Here is an 18,759-nt window from a genome sequence, read left to right as displayed (position 1 = left end):
CAAACAGCAGCAGCAAGTAGAAGTTACGTTGGAGTATAAGGCCTATAAATATCTCGGCCTAACTCCGCAGGACAGCCAACGGTGTTTTAAAAGTCCTACAGATAAGTAAACGTGATCTCGATGACAAACAGCAGCAGCAGGTAGAAGTTACATTGGAGTATAAGGCCTATAAATATCTTGGCCAAACTCTGCAGGACAGGCAGCAGCAGGCAACGTTGTTTTAAAAGTCCTACAGACAAGTCAACGTGATCTCGATGACAAACAGCAGCAGCAGTAGGTAGAAGTTACGTTGGAGTATAAGGCCTATAAATATCTCGGCCTAACTCCGCAGGACAGGCAGCAGCAGGCAGCGTTGTTTTAAAAGTCCTACAGACAAGTCAACGTGATCTCGATGACAAACAACAGCAGCAGCACAGAAGCAGCAGCAGGTAGAAGTTACTTTGGAGTATAAGGCCTATAAATATCTTGGCCTAACTCCGCAGGAGAGGCAGCAGCAGCCAACGGTGTTTTAAAAGTCCTACAGACAAGTCAACGTGATCTCGATGACAAACAGCAGCATAAGCAAATAGAAGTTACGTTGGAGTATAAGGCCTATAAATATCTTGGCCTAACATCCGCAGGAGAGGCAGCAGCAGCCAACGGTGTTTTAAAAGTCCTACAGACAAGTCAACGTGATCTCGATGACAAACAGCAGCATAAGCAAATAGAAGTTACGTTGGAGTATAAGGCCTATAAATATCTTGGCCTAACTCTGCAGGACAGGCAGCAGCAGCCAACGGTGTTTTAAAAGTCCTACAGACAAGTCAATGTGATCTCGATGACAAACAGCAGCAGCAGCAAGTAGAAGTTACGTTGGAGTATAAGGCCTATAATTATCTCGGCCTAACTCCACAGGACAGGCAGCAGCAGGCAACGTTGTTTTAAAAGTCCTACAGACAAGTCAACGTGATCTCGATGACAAACAGCAGGAGCAGCAGGTAGAAGTTACATTGGGGTATAAGGCCTATAAATATCTCGGCCTAACTCCCCAGGACAGGCAGCAGCAGCCAACGGTGTTTTAAAAGTCCTACAGACAAGTCCACGTGATCTCAATGACAAACAGCAGCAAGTAGAAGTTACGTTGGAGTATAAGGCCTATAAATATCTTGGCCTAACTCCGCAGGACAGGCAGCAGCCAACGGTGTTTTAAAAGTCCTACAGACAAGTCAACGTGATCTCGATGACAAACAGCAGCAGCAGCAAGTAGAAGTTACGTTGGAGTATAAGGCCTATAATTATCTCGGCCTAACTCCGCAGGACAGACAGCAGCAGCCAACAGTGTTTTAAAAGTCCTACAGACAAGTCAACGTGATCTCGATGACAAACAGCAGCAGCAGTAGGTAGAAGTGACATTGGAGTATAAGGCCAATAAATATCTCGGCCTAACTCCGAAGGACAGGCAGCAGCAGCCAACAGTGTTTTAAAAGTCCTACAGACAAGTCAACGTTATCTCGATGACAAACAGCAGCAGCAGCAGGTAGAAGTTACATTAGAGTATAAGGCCTATAAATATCTTGTCCTAACTCCACAGGACAGGCAGCAGCAGCCAACGGTGTTTTAAAAGTCCTACAGACAAGTCAACGTGATCTCGATGACAAACAGCAGCAGCAGCAAGTAGAAGTTACGTTGGAGTATAAGGCCTATAAATATCTCGGCCTAACTCCGCAGGACAGGCAGCAGCAGCCAACCGTGTTTTAACCCCTTAAGGACTCAGCCCTATTTCACCTTAAGGACTTGGCCATTTTTTGCAAATCTGACCAGTGTCACTTTAAGTGGTGATAACTTTAAAACACTTTGACTTATCCAGGCCATTCTGAGATAGTTTTTTTCGTCACATATTGTACTTCATGACACTGGTAAAATGAAGTCCAAAATTATTATTTTTTGCATAAATAAATACCTAATTTACCAAAAATTTGGAAAAATTAGCAAATTTCAAAGTTTCAGTTTTTCTACCTCTGTAATACATAGTAATACCCCCTAAAATTGTGATTACTTTACATTCCCCATATGTCTACTTCATGTTTGAATTATTTTGGGAATGATATTTTATTTTTTGGGGATGTTACAAGGCTTAGAAGTTTAGAAGCAAATCTTGAAATTTTTCAGAAATTTACAAAAAAACTATTTTTAGGGACCAGTACCTCACTTTGCGAGGCTTACATAATAGAAACCACCCAAATTCTATAAACTACACCCCTCAAGGTATTCAAAACCAATTTTACAAACTTTGTTAACCCTTTAGGTGTTGCGCAAGAGTTATTGGCAAATGGGGATGAAATTTGAGAATTATTTTTTTTTGCATAATTTTCCATTTTAACCCATTTTTTCCACTAACAAAGCAAGGGTTAACAGCCAAACAAGACTGTATCTTTATTGCCCTGACTCTGCCGTTTATGTGGTCGTAAACTACTGTACGGCCACACAGCGGGGCGTAGAGAAAAAGGTGCGCTGTTTGGTTTTTGGAAGGCAGATTTTGCTGGACTGGTTTATTTACACGATTGTCCCATTTGAAGCCCCCTGATGCACCCCTAGAGTAGAAACTCCATAAAACTGACCCCATCTAAGAAACTACACCCCTCAAGGTATTCAAAACTGATTTTACAAACTTTGTTAACCCTTTAGGTGTTGCACAAGATTTAATGGAAAATAGAGATACAATTTCAAAATTTCACTTTTTGGCAGATTTTCCATTTAAATATTTTTTTTCCAGTTAGAAAGCAAGGGTTAACAGCCAAACAAAACTCATTATTTATGGCCCTGATTCTGTAGTTTACAGAAACATCCCATATGTCGTTGTAAACTGCTGTACGGGCACACGGCAGGGCGCAGAAGGAGAGGAATGCCATACGGATTTTGGAAGGCAGATTTTGCTGGACTGTATCTTTTTTTACACCATGTCCCATTTGAAGCCCCCCTGATGCACCCCTACACTGCGTGCAGAATTATTAGGCAAATGAGTATTTTGACCACATCATCCTCTTTATGCATGTTGTCTTACTCCAAGCTGTATAGGCTCGAAAGCCTACTACCAATTAGGCATATTAGGTGATGTGCATCTCTGTAATGAGAAGGGGTGTGGTCTAATGACATCAACACCCTATATTAGGTGTGCATAATTATTAGGCAACTTCCTTTCCTTTGGCAAAATGGGTCAAAAGAAGGACTTGACAGGCTCAGAAAAGTCAAAAATAGTGAGATATCTTGCAGAGGGATGCAGCACTCTTAAAATTGCAAAGCTTCTGAAGCGTGATCATCGAACAATCAAGCGTTTCATTCAAAATAGTCAACAGGGTCGCAAGAAGCGTGTGGAAAAACCAAGGCGCAAAATAACTGCCCATGAACTGAGAAAAGTCAAGCGTGCAGCTGCCAAGATGCCACTTGCCACCAGTTTGGCCATATTTCAGAGCTGCAACATCACTGGAGTGCCCAAAAGCACAAGGTGTGCAATACTCAGAGACATGGCCAAGGTAAGAAAGGCTGAAAGACGACCACCACTGAACAAGACACACAAGCTGAAACGTCAAGACTGGGCCAAGAAATATCTCAAGACTGATTTTTCTAAGGTTTTATGGACTGATGAAATGAGAGTGAGTCTTGATGGGCCAGATGGATGGGCCCGTGGCTGGATTGGTAAAGGGCAGAGAGCTCCAGTCCGACTCAGACGCCAGCAAGGTGGAGGTGGAGTACTGGTTTGGGCTGGTATCATCAAAGATGAGCTTGTGGGGCCTTTTCGGGTTGAGGATGGAGTCAAGCTTAACTCTCAGTCCTACTGCCAGTTTCTGGAAGACACCTTCTTCAAGCAGTGGTACAGGAAGAAGTCTGCATCCTTCAAGAAAAACATGATTTTCATGCAGGACAATGCTCCATCACACGCGTCCAAGTACTCCACAGCGTGGCTGGCAAGAAAGGGTATAAAAGAAGAAAATCTAATGACATGGCCTCCTTGTTCACCTGATCTGAACCCCATTGAGAACCTGGGGTCCATCATCAAATGTGAGATTTACAAGGAGGGAAAACAGTACACCTCTCTGAACAGTGTCTGGGAGGCTGTGGTTGCTGCTGCACGCAATGTTGATGGTGAACAGATCAAAACACTGACAGAATCCATGGATGGCAGGCTTTTGAGTGTCCTTGCAAAGAAAGGTGGCTATATTGGTCACTGATTTGTTTTTGTTTTGTTTTTGAATGTCAGAAATGTATATTTGTGAATGTTGAGATATTATATTGGTTTCACTGGTAAAAATAAATAATTGAAATGGGTATATATTTGTTTTTTGTTAAGTTGCCTAATAATTATGCACAGTAATAGTCACCTGCACACACAGATATCCCCCTAAAATAGCTAAAACTAAAAACAAACTAAAAACTACTTCCAAAAATATTCAGCTTTGATATTAATGAGTTTTTTGGGTTCATTGAGAACATGGTTGTTGTTCAATAATAAAATTAATCCTCAAAAATACAACTTGCCTAATAATTCTGCACTCCCTGTAGAGTAGAAACTCCAAAGAAGTGAGCCCATTTTAGAAACTACGGGATAGGGTGGAAGTTTTGTTGGTACTAGTTTAGGGTACATATGATTTTTGGTTGCTCTATATTACACTTTTTGTGTGGCAAGGTATCAAGAAATAGATTTTTTGGCACCGTTTATTTTTTTTGTTATTTACAACATTCATCTGACAGGTTAGATCATGTGGTAATTTTATAGAGCAGGTTGTCACGGACACGGCGATACCTAATATGTGTAAAAATTTTTTTATTTATGTACGTTTTACACAATGATTTCATTTTTGAAACAAAAAAAATCATGTTTTAGTGTTTCCATAGTCTAAGAGCCATAATTTTTTCAGTTTTTGGCCGATTATTTTGGGTAGGGTATGATTTTTGTGGGATGAGATGACAGTTGGATTGTTACAATGTTGCCGTACATGCGACTTTTTTGATCACTTTTAGTACCTTTTTTGGGAAGTAAGGTGGCCAAAATTTCAATTTCATCATAGTTTTTTATTTTTTATTTTTATGGCGTTCACCGTTCGGGAATAGTAACATGACCGTTTTATAGATCAGGTCGTTATGGACGCGGCGGTACCAAACATGTGTAGGGAATTTTATTTTTTTCATTTTTAATCAGTGATAAATGTGTGTTTTTATTTTTACTTTTTTTTCACATTTTTTTGAAAAAAATTGACCCAGACCCACTTGGTTCTTGAAGATCCAGTGGGTCTGATGTCTGTATAATACAGTACAGTACACCATATAGTGTTTTGTACTGTATTTTACTTACACTTTGTCTGAACAGATCTATGCCTTTAGCACAGATCTGTTCAGCACCATGGACAGCAGGATGCCTGAGGAGGCGTCCTGTTGCCATGGGAACCTTCCCCGTCTGCTCAGTAGTGTCTAGAACTGCGCAGACGGGGAAGGGTAAGGAAGGGGGCTGTCTGGGGGCTCTCTCCCTCTCCATCGGGGGGCTGCAAAGGCACAGCAGCCCCCCGATGAAAGAGGGAGCGAACACCCTGAGCTGTTAACCTTTTCCATACAGCGGTCAGTACGGACCGCGGTATGGAAAGGTTTAAACGGCTGACATCGCATCACAGATGTCAGCCGTTTATACCAGGGTGTCAGCAATGTGCTGACACCCTGGTATACCCACTGGCCACCAACGATTATTTAAGGGGAGGTGCACCGCCCGCACCGCCCGCAACACCCCCCTGCACCTCCCAACGGGATAAAATCATTCAGGGGTGCAGGGGGGGTGAAACATATGTATTTTAGGAATACTAAAGTTTCTGATCCCCGCGGTCCCAGAAACTACAGAAAGCGCAGCAAACCGCAGGTCTGAATTGACCTGCGGTTTGCTGCGATCGCCGACATGGGGGGTCACGGGACCCCCCCGCGCATTTAGCCGGCCAGGCGGCAGTGATCGGAACAACACATGACGTACCGGTACGTCATGGGTCCTTAAGGACTCGGGAAACATGCCGTACCGGTACGTCATGCGTCCCTAAGGGGTTAAAAGTCCTACAGACAAGTCAACGTGATCTCGATGACAAACAGCAGCAGCAGCAGGTAGAAGTTACATTGGAGTATAAGGCCTATAAATATCTCGGCCTAACTCCCCAGGACAGGCAGCAGCAGCCAACGGTGTTTTAAAAGTCCAGACAAGTCAACGTGATCTCGATTACAAACAGCAGCAGCAGCAAGTAGAAGTTACGTTGGAGTATAAGGCCTATAAATATCTCGGCCTAAGGCCTCATGCACACGACCGTTGTTGTGTTCCGTGGCCGTTGTTCCGTTTTCCGTGATTTTCTGCGGACCCATTGACTCTCAATGGGTCCGTTGAAAACTCCGCTAATGCACCGTTTGTCAACCGCGTCCGTGATCCGTGTTTCCAGTCCATCAAAAAAATATAACCTGTCCTATTTTTTTCACGGAAAACGGTTTGCGGACCCATTCAAGTTAATGGGACCGTGGCACACCCGATTGACATCCGCGTCCGCGTCCGTTTTATTTTTATTTTTTGCCATGGCCAAACTATCTGCCAAAACTTGTGCCAATAAATTGAAAAAAATATATATACAGGAAGTTTAAGGTCTCAGGTTATGCCAATTGCTAGCCACCTGTGCCCATAAGCTGTAGTGTGGTGAGGCAGCCATTGCAGCTGTATTTTCTACAACCATGCCACGCTGGAATGTTGAAAAACTTATAAATCTGGTACAGGAGAGGCCAGAGCTCTGGGACACCAGATGCAATTCCTATCTAGACCGAGTGAGAAAGGATGCTGCGTGGGAACAAGTGGCCCGCAGTATGAGACGGGCCGAATGGGCCAAAGTGATAGCAATGTAGTTGTGCTGTCCTTGTCCTGTGTGTGCCAAAATGATGTAGTTATAAATTCCCTGAGGTCACAGTAGTGTTTATTTTGTGGTCCAGCTTCATTTTGCATAAAGGCCTGTACATGGTTTTTTAATGAGTCGTGCACTAAATAGCATACCCCCACCATTTCTAACTTGAAATGGCTGTCCCTCCCTTTGCTACAGCATACAGTAACATGTATGTGCACTTTTTATTTGGTAACACATGTGTCCTTGTTGTAATTGTGCATCTTATAGTTGTCACCCTCACATATTCTAAAGTTTTTTAGTCCAAATGGCTTGCACGACTAGTCTCCTCCTTCCTGAACTTGTACATTAGTATCCACACACCTGCAGTACTGTACTATGTGCTGTATAATCTGGCCAAATCAGATTTTTGGGTGATTTGTCTCCTTGAACTTGGTTAACATTTATTTTTTTATTTGTTTTCGATTTGTATGTTTTTTATATTCTATTTAATTTATATTAATTTGTATATTATGTCATTTCTTAACAGTCAGACTAAAACACGATGGGCAAGTTGCCGTGACCAATTTAGAAGGGAGGTCACAAGCAAAGGCCGGAGCGGTGAGGGAACCTCCAGAAAAAGACCCTATCTTTATACTGCGTGTTTGCAGTTTTTGAGGCCAGTTATGGATTTGAGGCCATAAGTTTTTTGTTTTTTTTTTGTAATTAAAAATGTTGTTTAAACTTAGGTTATAATCTTGGGGAGCCATAGTGGAAAAGAAAGTAATGGGTTGTGTTGCGTTGTACTACTCATGACATATCCTTTGAGTAGGTCAGGCATGTCAAAACTGAGGCCAGCCAGCTGTTTCTAAACTGCAACTCCCAGCTGTAAGCTATCCAGTCCTGCTGGGAGTTGTAGTTGTGCAACAGCTGGCGGCCAACAGTTTGGACATGCCTGGTTTAGGTGGTCTCCATCATATTTGTGGTGGAGTCACACCAGGCACCACCGCTGATGAGCTGTATGATGAGACGACACGTGCAGAGTGCACATGGCGCCTCCCCTCTCTCTTTTGTTCCTGTGAAGCAATATTTTTGACGGTCAAGGAACAGATGTTGGCAATCTGATCAAGAATAGAGAAGGGAGATGGCACGTGTGCACTGCACGCATTATTTCCTCATACAGTTGATCATCGTGTTTGACGGCTGTTGGTCACACACCAAAAAATTCTTGTGTACCTAGCCTATGGATAGGTCTCAAATCTCAAAAGGTAGGATAAACCCTCCTTTTTTCTTTGCGCCCTGAATAGTGTAGCCATTTATGTTTGTTTGGGTTCAGGTTATATCTTTTCCATACATACCTGTTATCTTACTTTGATATGTTTTAGTATTTGATACCCATTAGGTATTGTCATTGTCATTTATATAGGTTAAATGGTATACTACAAACCACAACATGGATTCCTATAAGTTCTCATATAAAATGACAATAACATAATCCTATGATAATGGAGTATAATGATGTTCAAACTACGTTTGACTAGCAGAATTTAAACTACTACTCCCACCATGGTCAAGTGTTGCATGGTACATGTTGTTTCTCTGGAAATGATGTTCTACTAGGTTTACATTACATCCAGGATGTTTAGATGGTGGAAGCAGGCCACATACAGATGAGATGGACTGAATATCAGCACTAGTTTTGGTCCTTGAATGAGTAATCCTCTTTTGAGGCTGGACAGCTCCAAACGCAAAACAATGTGTTTCAAATAGTGTTACATTAGGCCTTTACATGACATGTCCCATCGTTTAATTTTAAATGTTCACAAATTTTAAATGGAAAAATTCACACAGAAGCTGTTATTCTTTGTGTCTAATCAAATATCTGATGTATGCTGCCACACCGTATATATATTGTACACACACGGCTGTTTACACTTATTAAAAATGATGTACTTTTGCAATGATGAAATCAAATGATATAATATATTTTTTTGTGTTTTTTTCAAATACAGTACTGTGGACAGTCTGGATGCCTCTGATGATTCGGAGACGGCGGGGAGTGAAACCCCTGTTGTTTTCTCCCTGGCCCCAAGTCCCTCACCAATGCCAGCGGAGGACCCTGAGGATTCAACACTGGCCCAGGCCACCCTACCACTGGCCAGTCCACCACGACTTCATCAGCCACAGCCCAGGCGTCGCCGCCAGGTCCCTCCCTTGCTAGAATTAATGTTCTCAAAAATGAGATACTAAATGCTGCTCTGCAGCAGCAATCAGGCACCTTTCATCATCTTCCCCAAACAACCCAAGGGCCATCTCCCCCCCCCCAACCACCATACCAGCAATCTCAAGACCCAACAAATCATGTAGGTCAGCCTCATTATCCGGGCACTTTGCCAACTGGGCCAACACAACAGGCCCATGTACGGCCACGGTCGTCATTTGCTCCTGGGTCATTTACCCAAGACCTATTTGAATTGTAACTGATGATTGTTAAAAATATATGAGCACTTTTTCTGTGTATGTTTTTAAATTATCTCCCATGCTATTTGTTTTGGATTTGTGATCCAGATATTTTATTTAAAGTTTGTTTGGGAGAAAACAATTTGACTTGTGTTTATTTTATCAAACCACAAAACATTTAGAGTTCAACACAATGTAAAGACACTTCCACATGCACTCTAGCTCACAAAGCAACACTTTATTTTGAAGAACAACATTTGTATTTTGGGATACTGTGATCATGAGGTATTATAAAAATTTTCGGACCATATATGCAAAATACTAAAGATGTTTAAGTAAATTTACATTTTGACAAAAACATCTTTAATATTTATTTATATGCAGTTAAAAATATGTGATGTCCAAAAAATCTCAGCCCGCAAGCCCACGTCAAGGGTCCTCATTCTCTTGCGAGTCCCTACACTCAATTACCACAATAAATATTAGTAATCTATCTACAAAATAATAAACAACTAAAGAGCCCAGAAGATTTCAAAAACTGCCACGAATAGCGTCCCTTTGCCATGGCAAGGACCCCTCTGGGCTGTAAAAGTAGTCTGCATAGAGTTCCCAAACTGCAATGCCTGCAGTCCCAGGTCGTCTATGCAGGGTCCTTTCCAAACCCAAATCTGATGATGTTGGAAGATCTTCCATGTCAACAGAAGAGGAAGCCTCGTGAATCCTAGTGAAGTTGTGTATAACTACACAAGCTTTAATCAACAGGGTAGCATTATCCGGATCCATCTGTATGGATGACAAAAACACCGTCCACTTGCTAGAGAGTATCCCGAAAGCGCACTCAACATACCGACGGGCACGAGTCAACCGGTAGTTGAAAATACGCCTCCTGATATCCAAACCACGCTTTGGAAAGGGCCGCATAACATGTGGAGTCAATGCAAACCCTTCATCCACCACGATGACAAATGGAGCCGGCGGACCTGCATATCCGGGCAGTCTTCTGGACTCGGGCAGGGCAAGCTGGTTGGCACAAAGCCGCTCACCCATTCTAGAAGCACTAAAAATGCGAGCATCCGCAGTGCTTCCATAGGCCCCGATATCAACCATTATAAACCGGTAGTTACTGTCAGCAACAGCCATCAGCACTACCGAAAAATATTGTTTATAATTGAAGAATCGGGACCCTGAGTGAGGAGGCTTCTTCACACGAATGTGCTTGCCATCCATTGCCCCGATGCAGTTTGGAAACTGCGCTGAAATTTGGAAGCCCTCAGCGATCCGAACCCAATCGCCCACCTTGGGCTGCGGCAGCCAGATGACATGGCAAGTGTGGCGTACAATCCGGATTAGGAATCGTTGAGTCAGCAGCAAATCAAAAGGAACATCAGATTCATTAATCACGTATAATGTTGTATACAAGACATGATTTAAAACACCCTATATGTCAGTGGTGGCGAACCTATGGCACGGGTGCCAGAGGCGGCACTCAGGGCCCTCTCTGTTGGCACCCGCACCCTAGAAAAAGTCTATGGTTTACCAATATACCTTAGGCTTTTCAAACCATTCATCAGCACAGGGTACACTATGAAAAGGACAGGCAGCACTGAATGTAAGCAGGCTATTATAGCTAAATGATAAAATACATGCAAGATAAACTATATTGGACTATAGTATTCAGGTGAAATTGCCGTGTTGGCACTTTGCAATAAATACATGGGTTTTGGGTTAAAGTTTGGGAACTCAGTCTGTAAACGGCTAGTTATCACTGCCCTATGTCCTTTGTCGATTAAACTAAAATTAAAAAATAAAATTGGTGTCTATGAACAAAACACTCACAGCTATTGGGGTGTGGGCAGTACTACCACAACTAAGTGACAACAACTGTGTTTAGCATCTTTGAAATGCTAAAAGTTATGAGCAACTTCAAAACTATGTGAACATTATGCATGATGAGGACGTTAGCTGAAAATCTCAGGGGTTGGCAGCACCACAATCCCACAAGATAGGGTACAGACCGGTATATAGGCTTCAAGCCGGGTGGTGCACGCAGATAGGGATCCTGACCGAGGATCCCAATTCTTCCAGACACTCCAATAATCCGCAGCACTCGGCAGTAGTTTGTGAAAAATGTTGATTTATTCACTCAGACAGGCAGGTTACAGCCTGCTGTAACCTGGCTGACTGACTGAATCAATCACCATTTTTCACAAACTACTGGCGAGTGCTGTGGATTATTGGAGTGTCTCGAGCACGTTAGCTGAACAGAAGTTTGAAACTTGCACAAAAGAATAGACAACCTTCAATATGTGGGATGTTATGTGTCAGGGATTAACGGTTTAAAAAACAAATAAAAAGAAAATTTCCACAAAACATTATGGGCAAAGAAAGGTTACTTCAGCAAACAGTAGCACATGTCTAACAGCAGCCATTTTCTAACACATGTTACTCCTGACAGAAGCAGTGCACATTACTGGTGAAACTTTAAATGGAAAATATTGCTTACCTCAACATGACGATGAGCCTTTCCTCAGGAGAAATGCTGCGCCTCATATTGGTGTCCATGAAGGTAAGAACAGTACGTATAGACGACAGCAAGCGATCAAATGTAGTGACTGACATCCTACAGAAGGAAAAAAACTTCTCAGGATGCAGCCGCAGATCTTTGTAGAGGGTATGAAAGTGTCCTTTCCGGTAACGTTGAGAAACAATCGGATGGACCCAAAATCGCCGCCTTTTACTAGGTTCCTCATCCAACAAAGGAGTGCGCCGAGAAACAATCTAATGCAGTAAGACCTCTTCCTCAGTCATCCGCCATGGTGATACAGCAAAGACAAGCAACCAAAAGAACCTCTGTACCCTGTAAAGACTACAGAAAATGGCCACAAAACCAAACTCAGGTAACCTTCATTTATACCAGTATCCTGGGTTGAGTTATTAAATAAAAAAAATTTCACCATTCCTTGTTTTCTGACGAGTCGCAAAAAAAACTGAGACACGGACACACGGAAGCACAACGTAAAAAAAAACGGACACGGATCATGGAACAACGGAACCCCAGTTTTGCGGACCAAGAAAAAATACTGTTGTGTGCATGAGGCCTAACTCCGCAGGACAGACAGCAGTAGCCAACGGTGTTTAAAAAGTCCTACAGACAAGTCAACGTGATCTCGATGACAAACAGCAGCAGCAGCAAGAAGAAGTTACGTTGGAGTATAAGGCCTATAAATATCTCAGTAGAAAATTAAACTAGAGTGGTATATTAAGTATACGCCTATATATACAATCAAGCAAATAATGTGTGGATAGGCGCTAAAACAAAATAATAATGTCTTTATTATATGTCCAGTTAAAAAAGGGGGTATCACCCGTCAGTGTAACAGTCAGCACTGACTAGTATTGAGTATGTGAGAAAGCAATGATGTCTCCAATCAGCGCCACCATCTGGAGCACCAGAACAGTCTCACAGACTAACCAACACGTAAGGGGGCTCAATACACCACAGGGTACAAGGTATGTAACCCAGGGTAAGGACTATGATCAAGGGGATGTCTGGTATGGGGAATTCACCAAACACCACTCCAAACAGCGAGAGCCGGCGCGCAGACTCTCACTGCACTAATAATCACAGGTGCAGGACTATGGCAGAGCATGAGCCGTCACTCCAACGTGGATTAGTGGAGCAAGGATTGCCCTGACATACCCCTAAGTAGTAACAGCTCAACGCGTTTCCATGCATTGAGAATGCATTTCATCAGGAGCTATGTGCACCAAACTTAGAGCAGAGCCCAACGCCTCAGTTATGATTTTTGGACCGAGGTAGTGGACGGACAGACAGCAGTAGAAATACCTGCCTAACGCCGCATTCCTCTAGTGTGAGGTACGGAGCTGTAACTAACAGGCTACTATCCTGCCTGAGCTAGCAGCCTCTAGGTTGAGGCGCTGCGTGCTAGTATGCATGTGAATCGGCACTGTAATGGCCGCAAAGCGGCCCACAGAATGCCGAACTATACGGGGTGAAACCCCGCCCTGCTAGACACGCCTCCGTCACACAGCCGATCCGGCCAGGAGGCTCGGTACAAGGTAAACCAATGGCTGACAGAAGGAGGAACTCAGTGGGTCTCAGGGAAAGCGCAGAAGCGCCACATTTATATATAAGGGAATTAACAAGGCGGCTTTGAATACAGTCACCGCAGCAAGGACACCTTTTCATTAGTATACAGTGGACCAAGATCACACAGGAGAGATGTATATGAACGAGCAGCCGCATATACTCACATACACAAAAGGACCCATATGAATCTATTATTACAATACATTGCACGAAATGGAAAAACCAGTCTCGTCATTATATAAAGGGGACAAATGAGATCGCATCATTGAGGCCGGATGGTTTAATGGTGTTTAAAGAAAAGATCCATCTCGCCTCTTTTTGTAGCAACATGCGATCACAGTCACCACCCCTAGATGATAACTTCACAGAGTCGATCACTTGAAACTTGACCGATGATGTATTCCCTCTGTGATGATCAAGAACATGGCGTGCAATTGGAGTATCTTTGAGATCTTTGAATTGGAGACATCATTGCTTTCTCACATACTCAATACTAGTCAGTGCTGACTGTTACACTGATGGGAGATACCCCCTTTTTTAACTGGACATATAATAAAGACATTATTATTTTGTTTTAGCGCCTATCCACACATTATTTGCTATAAATATCTCGGCCTAACTCCGCAGGACAGGCAGCAGCAGCCAACAGTATTTTAAAAGTCCTACAGACAAGTCAACGTGATCTCGATGACAAACAGCAGCAGCAGGTGGTAGTTACATTGGAGTATAAGGCCTATAAATATCTCGGCCTAACTCCCCAGGACAGGCAGCAGCAGCCAACGGTGTTTTAAAAGTCCTACAGACAAGTCAACGTGATCTCAGTGACAAACGGCAGCATCAGCAAGTAGAAGTTACATTGGAGTGTAAGGCCTATAAATATCTCGGCCTAACTCCCCAGGACAGGCAGCAGCAGCCAATGGTGTTTTAAAAGTCCTACAGACAAGTCCACGTGATCTCGATGACAAACAGCAGCAGCAGCAGGTAGAAGTTACATTGGAGTATAAGGCCTATAAATATCTTGGCCTAACTCCCCAGAACAGGCAGCTGTAGCAGCAGGTGACATGTGGGCAGCAGCAGTGTGTTCCTGGGAATGGGCCCCCACCAGATCCGGGCAACACCATACATCAACTGAGACATCTCCGACAGCAACAGCAGCAGCAACAGCAGATGACATATGGGCAGCAGCAGTGTGTTCCCAGGAATGGGCCCCCACCAGACCCGGGCAACACCATACATCAACTGAGACATCTCCGACAGCAACAGCAGCAGCAACAGCAGCAGGTGACATGTGGGCAGCAACAGTGTGTTCCCGGGAATAGGCCCCCACCAGACCCGGGCAACACCATACATCAACTGAGACATTTCCGACAGCAACAGCAGCAGCAACAGCAGGTGACATGTGGGCAGCAGCAGTGTGTTCCCGGGAATGGGCCCCCACCAGACCCAGGCAACACCATACATCAACTGAGACATATTGAGATTAATAATAATAATTATAGATAGCTAAAAAATTTAAGTAAATATATAACGGAATTAACATCTACATATAGAACAAGATCTCTCATTTTACAGATCAGGCACATTGAAAGTGCAGCGGAACACTTTGTTATCGCTTACAACGACATCATGTGTTTTTTCTCGAAGACAGAGGGCTGTGGACGTGTCGGTGTTTAGCAACGGCTCTTTCGTTCCTCCTCGTGTCTGTTAGGAGGAATGTGTCCCGATGCTCCACCCACCCCTACACGATCAGTATCGCACACACGCTAGTCTACATCCAACTGTTACACCCATCCCTCATGTGCCTGTGTGAACACCGAAGGCAGTGATGAGCCAAGTTTTATCGGCCGGAGTCTAGAAGCATTCCGTTATGATCCGAGGGGGGCAACGCAAACTCCCTTTGGCGATGAAGCAGCGTTTTCCAAGGCTGTTGGAAGGGTCCACATTGGGGCTTCCACCCGTGAGCAACCTGCATGATCTCTTGCCGGTCCTAGGGCATAATAATCCATTTTAAGGGCCTATTTTGAACAAACGGGGTATTAATGTCAGGCGCAAAGGGTGCATACTTCAGCATGGCGGGGCTGACAGGCACAGCGAATCTCCAACACTGTCATCCAGCACAGTGCATTTTTGAGTCTGTTAAGAGGGGAACATGTGCTCTTCAGTTACATAGAACTGACAGTAAACTGTTTGGGCTTTATTAATCAGGGTTATGGTTTTATTATGTATTTTATATAATTAGAAATAATTTTTTATTGAAGTTCTATATCTATGTACAATAATACGGTCCAATAGAATGCTGATATCAGCATTGTTAGCAAATTTGATTGCTTCCAGGCTGAAATGGGTGAGATAGATCTATTAATATTACATTATAGACCACATCTCTATATTTACCTACCACATCTGATCTATATAAGTGCAGATTTTTTCTCCTCCTCCATACAACCGCATTTTAGAGGACCGGATTACTGTACATTTATATAAATCCTCAAAGAATACTAATTTATAAAATTAGAAAAAAATATCTTTCTCACGGGCGACTTAAACGCGTGGGAGGAATGCGTGATGTGAACGCATAGCACACGCACTGAATCCTGAGCCATTATTTTTTATGGGTCTGTGTACATGAGCTTTTATTTTTCACGCATCAGTTGTGCGTTGCTTCAAAAATGCGACCCTTCCATCAGCCTTGGAACAACGCTGCTTCATCGCCAAAGAGAGTTTGCGTTGCCCCCCTCGGATCATGACGGAACGCTTCCAGACTCCGGCCGATGAAACATGGCTCATCACTGCCTTCGGTGCTCACAAAGGCACATGAGGGATGGGTGTAGCAGTTGGATGTAGACTAGCATGTGTGCGATACTGATCGTGTATGGGTGGGTGGAGCGTTGGGACACATTCCTCCTAACAGACTTGAGGAGGAACGAAAGAGCCGCTGCTAAACACTGACACTTACATAGCCCTCTGTCTTCGAGAAAAAACACATGATGTCGTTGTAAGCGAAAACACAGTGTTCTGCTGCATCTTCCATGTGCCTGATCGGGAAAACGGGAGCAGATTGTGTGCTGTGTGGCCATGCACACAAATTACTTTAAAAAATAAATTAAGAAAATAAATAATGTCTGATCATTTTAAAATGGATCAATACTGACATTAATCAATACATAAATATAATTAAAAACCAACTGTACATTTCAAATTTTTAATAATCTACATATTATACAGTAAATACATTTAGAAATACAATATATATGTGAATATAACTATAAATATATAAAAAATTATGACAATCAATACTATTATTTATTAAAACATGATCAATACATTGCAATAAATAAAATTGTTAATAAATATGTAAATAATTAAAATAATATGTCATACAAACTATTACTGAATTAAAACATACATGATTATATTAAATATAAAAATTTAAAAAAACATTAAAAAAACTATACATATAAATTTTTAAATTCATGATTAATAAATTAATAAATAGATAAAATATAATGCAAATTCATATAAATATATATATATATATATATATATAATAAATAGAAAAATAAATAATTCATCAATAAATTCATAACTAAATTAATCAAAAATAAATTCATTGTAATTAATAAATAAATCAATTCATATATAAATATAAATAAATAAATAATTTTATAAATAATTAAAAATATCAATAAATAAGTTAAAAATATAAAAAAAACAACGGATTTTTGGAGGAAGAGAAAAGGAGAGTGATGGACAAAGGACCTCTCAACAGCCTGAACAGACAGTGGGGGCCAAGAAGTCACTGCCGATCCAGGAGTCAGTGGACAGACGGGTTCTCTTGTCCGTGACCACCCCACCTGCCGTGCTGAAAGTCTGCTCAGACAGTACGCTGGGGGGGGGGGGCAAGACAGTAGCTCCAGCGCATACTGAGCGGAGCTACTGTCTACTGACAGTACTCCATGGGGTCGTCGGTGCTCATGCTGTCGGAAGCACCGACTGACCCCATGTAGTCAGCCACCATGCGGGCCAGCCGCTGGTGGTGACTACTACTGCTGCTGCTGCTGCTACTGGGTAGCGCAGACTGGTAGAACAGCCTCATCTCACCCATAAGGTCACCTGCTCGGCTGGTGCTGCTGGTACCAGCCGTCGGCTGGGTGAGATGGGCGGGGATAACTGGAGCCTGAGGCTGCGGGTTAGCCTCCTCCAGCTGTTTGATGAGACAGGCCCGCAGTTTTTCCATTCGGGCCTGTCTCCGGCTGGCTGGGATGAACTGCTCCAGCTTCCCCTTGCATCTAGGGTCTAAAAGGGTGGCCAACCAGAAATCGTCACTCACCTTCATTTTCCTGATCCGGGGGTCCCTCCTGAGGCAGCGCAGCATGTGGGCAGCCATAGGGAAGAGGACAGCCCGCTGTGCCTCCTCATGGCTGCCAGGGACCATGACATCCTGGTCCTCAACCTGCTGTTCATGATGATCCCTGTTGCTGCTGCCCCACCCCCGGGCTAACGGTGCCCCCAACACCGTCTCTCCCTCCTGACCAGGCACAGACTCCTGGACGTCGTGAATGTCTTACTCCTCCTCTACGTCGTCCACCAAGGCACTCTCCCCAGCCTCGAGCAGGCGATCTAGTGTCCTGTCCAGCAAGAACACTAAGGGGAGCACGTCATTGAGGCTGACCTGCTCCCCTCTGAACATCTTGGTCGCCTGCTCAAATGGGGCCAACACGTGGCAGACCTGCTGTATCTGCCCCCACTCCGCATTAGTGATGTATGGGAGTGGGTTGGTTGGCCCTGGAGTGCCTAAGTCCAGCAGGTATTTCCTCACCACCATTCTCTGCTCCCACAACCTTTCCAGCATGTGGAGGATGGAGTTCCACCGCGTCACGCTGTCGACAAGAAGCCTGTGAGGGGGCAGGCTGTTGTCCTGCTGCAGTCTGGACAGGGACGCGGAGGCAGTTGGGCAGCGTCGGAAGTGGCTGGCAATCCGACGGACACGTTGCACAATGTCACTCAACCCTGGAAATGTGCGAAGGTATTTCTGTACAACCAGGTTGAGGACATGTGCCATGCAGGGGACGTGTGTCAGACTGCCAGCATGGAGGGCGGCGAGGAGGTTGCTACCGTTGTCACAGACAACAATACCTGCCTAGAGCCTTCGGGGTGTCACCCACTTCTGGACCTGATCCTGTAGTGCTGCTAGAACATCAGGTCCAGTGTGTCTCCATTCCCCTAAGCTAACAAGCTGGAGCACGGCCTGGCAGCGGACGTGCCCCACACATGAGTAGCTACGGGGACGCTTGCTGGGGGGCTCAGCAGCTGAGGAGACAGTGGCTT

Source organism: Bufo bufo, chromosome 1 (assembly GCF_905171765.1).
Source record: "Bufo bufo chromosome 1, aBufBuf1.1, whole genome shotgun sequence".
Taxonomy (NCBI): domain Eukaryota; kingdom Metazoa; phylum Chordata; class Amphibia; order Anura; family Bufonidae; genus Bufo; species Bufo bufo.
This window is presented reverse-complemented; position numbering follows the sequence as displayed.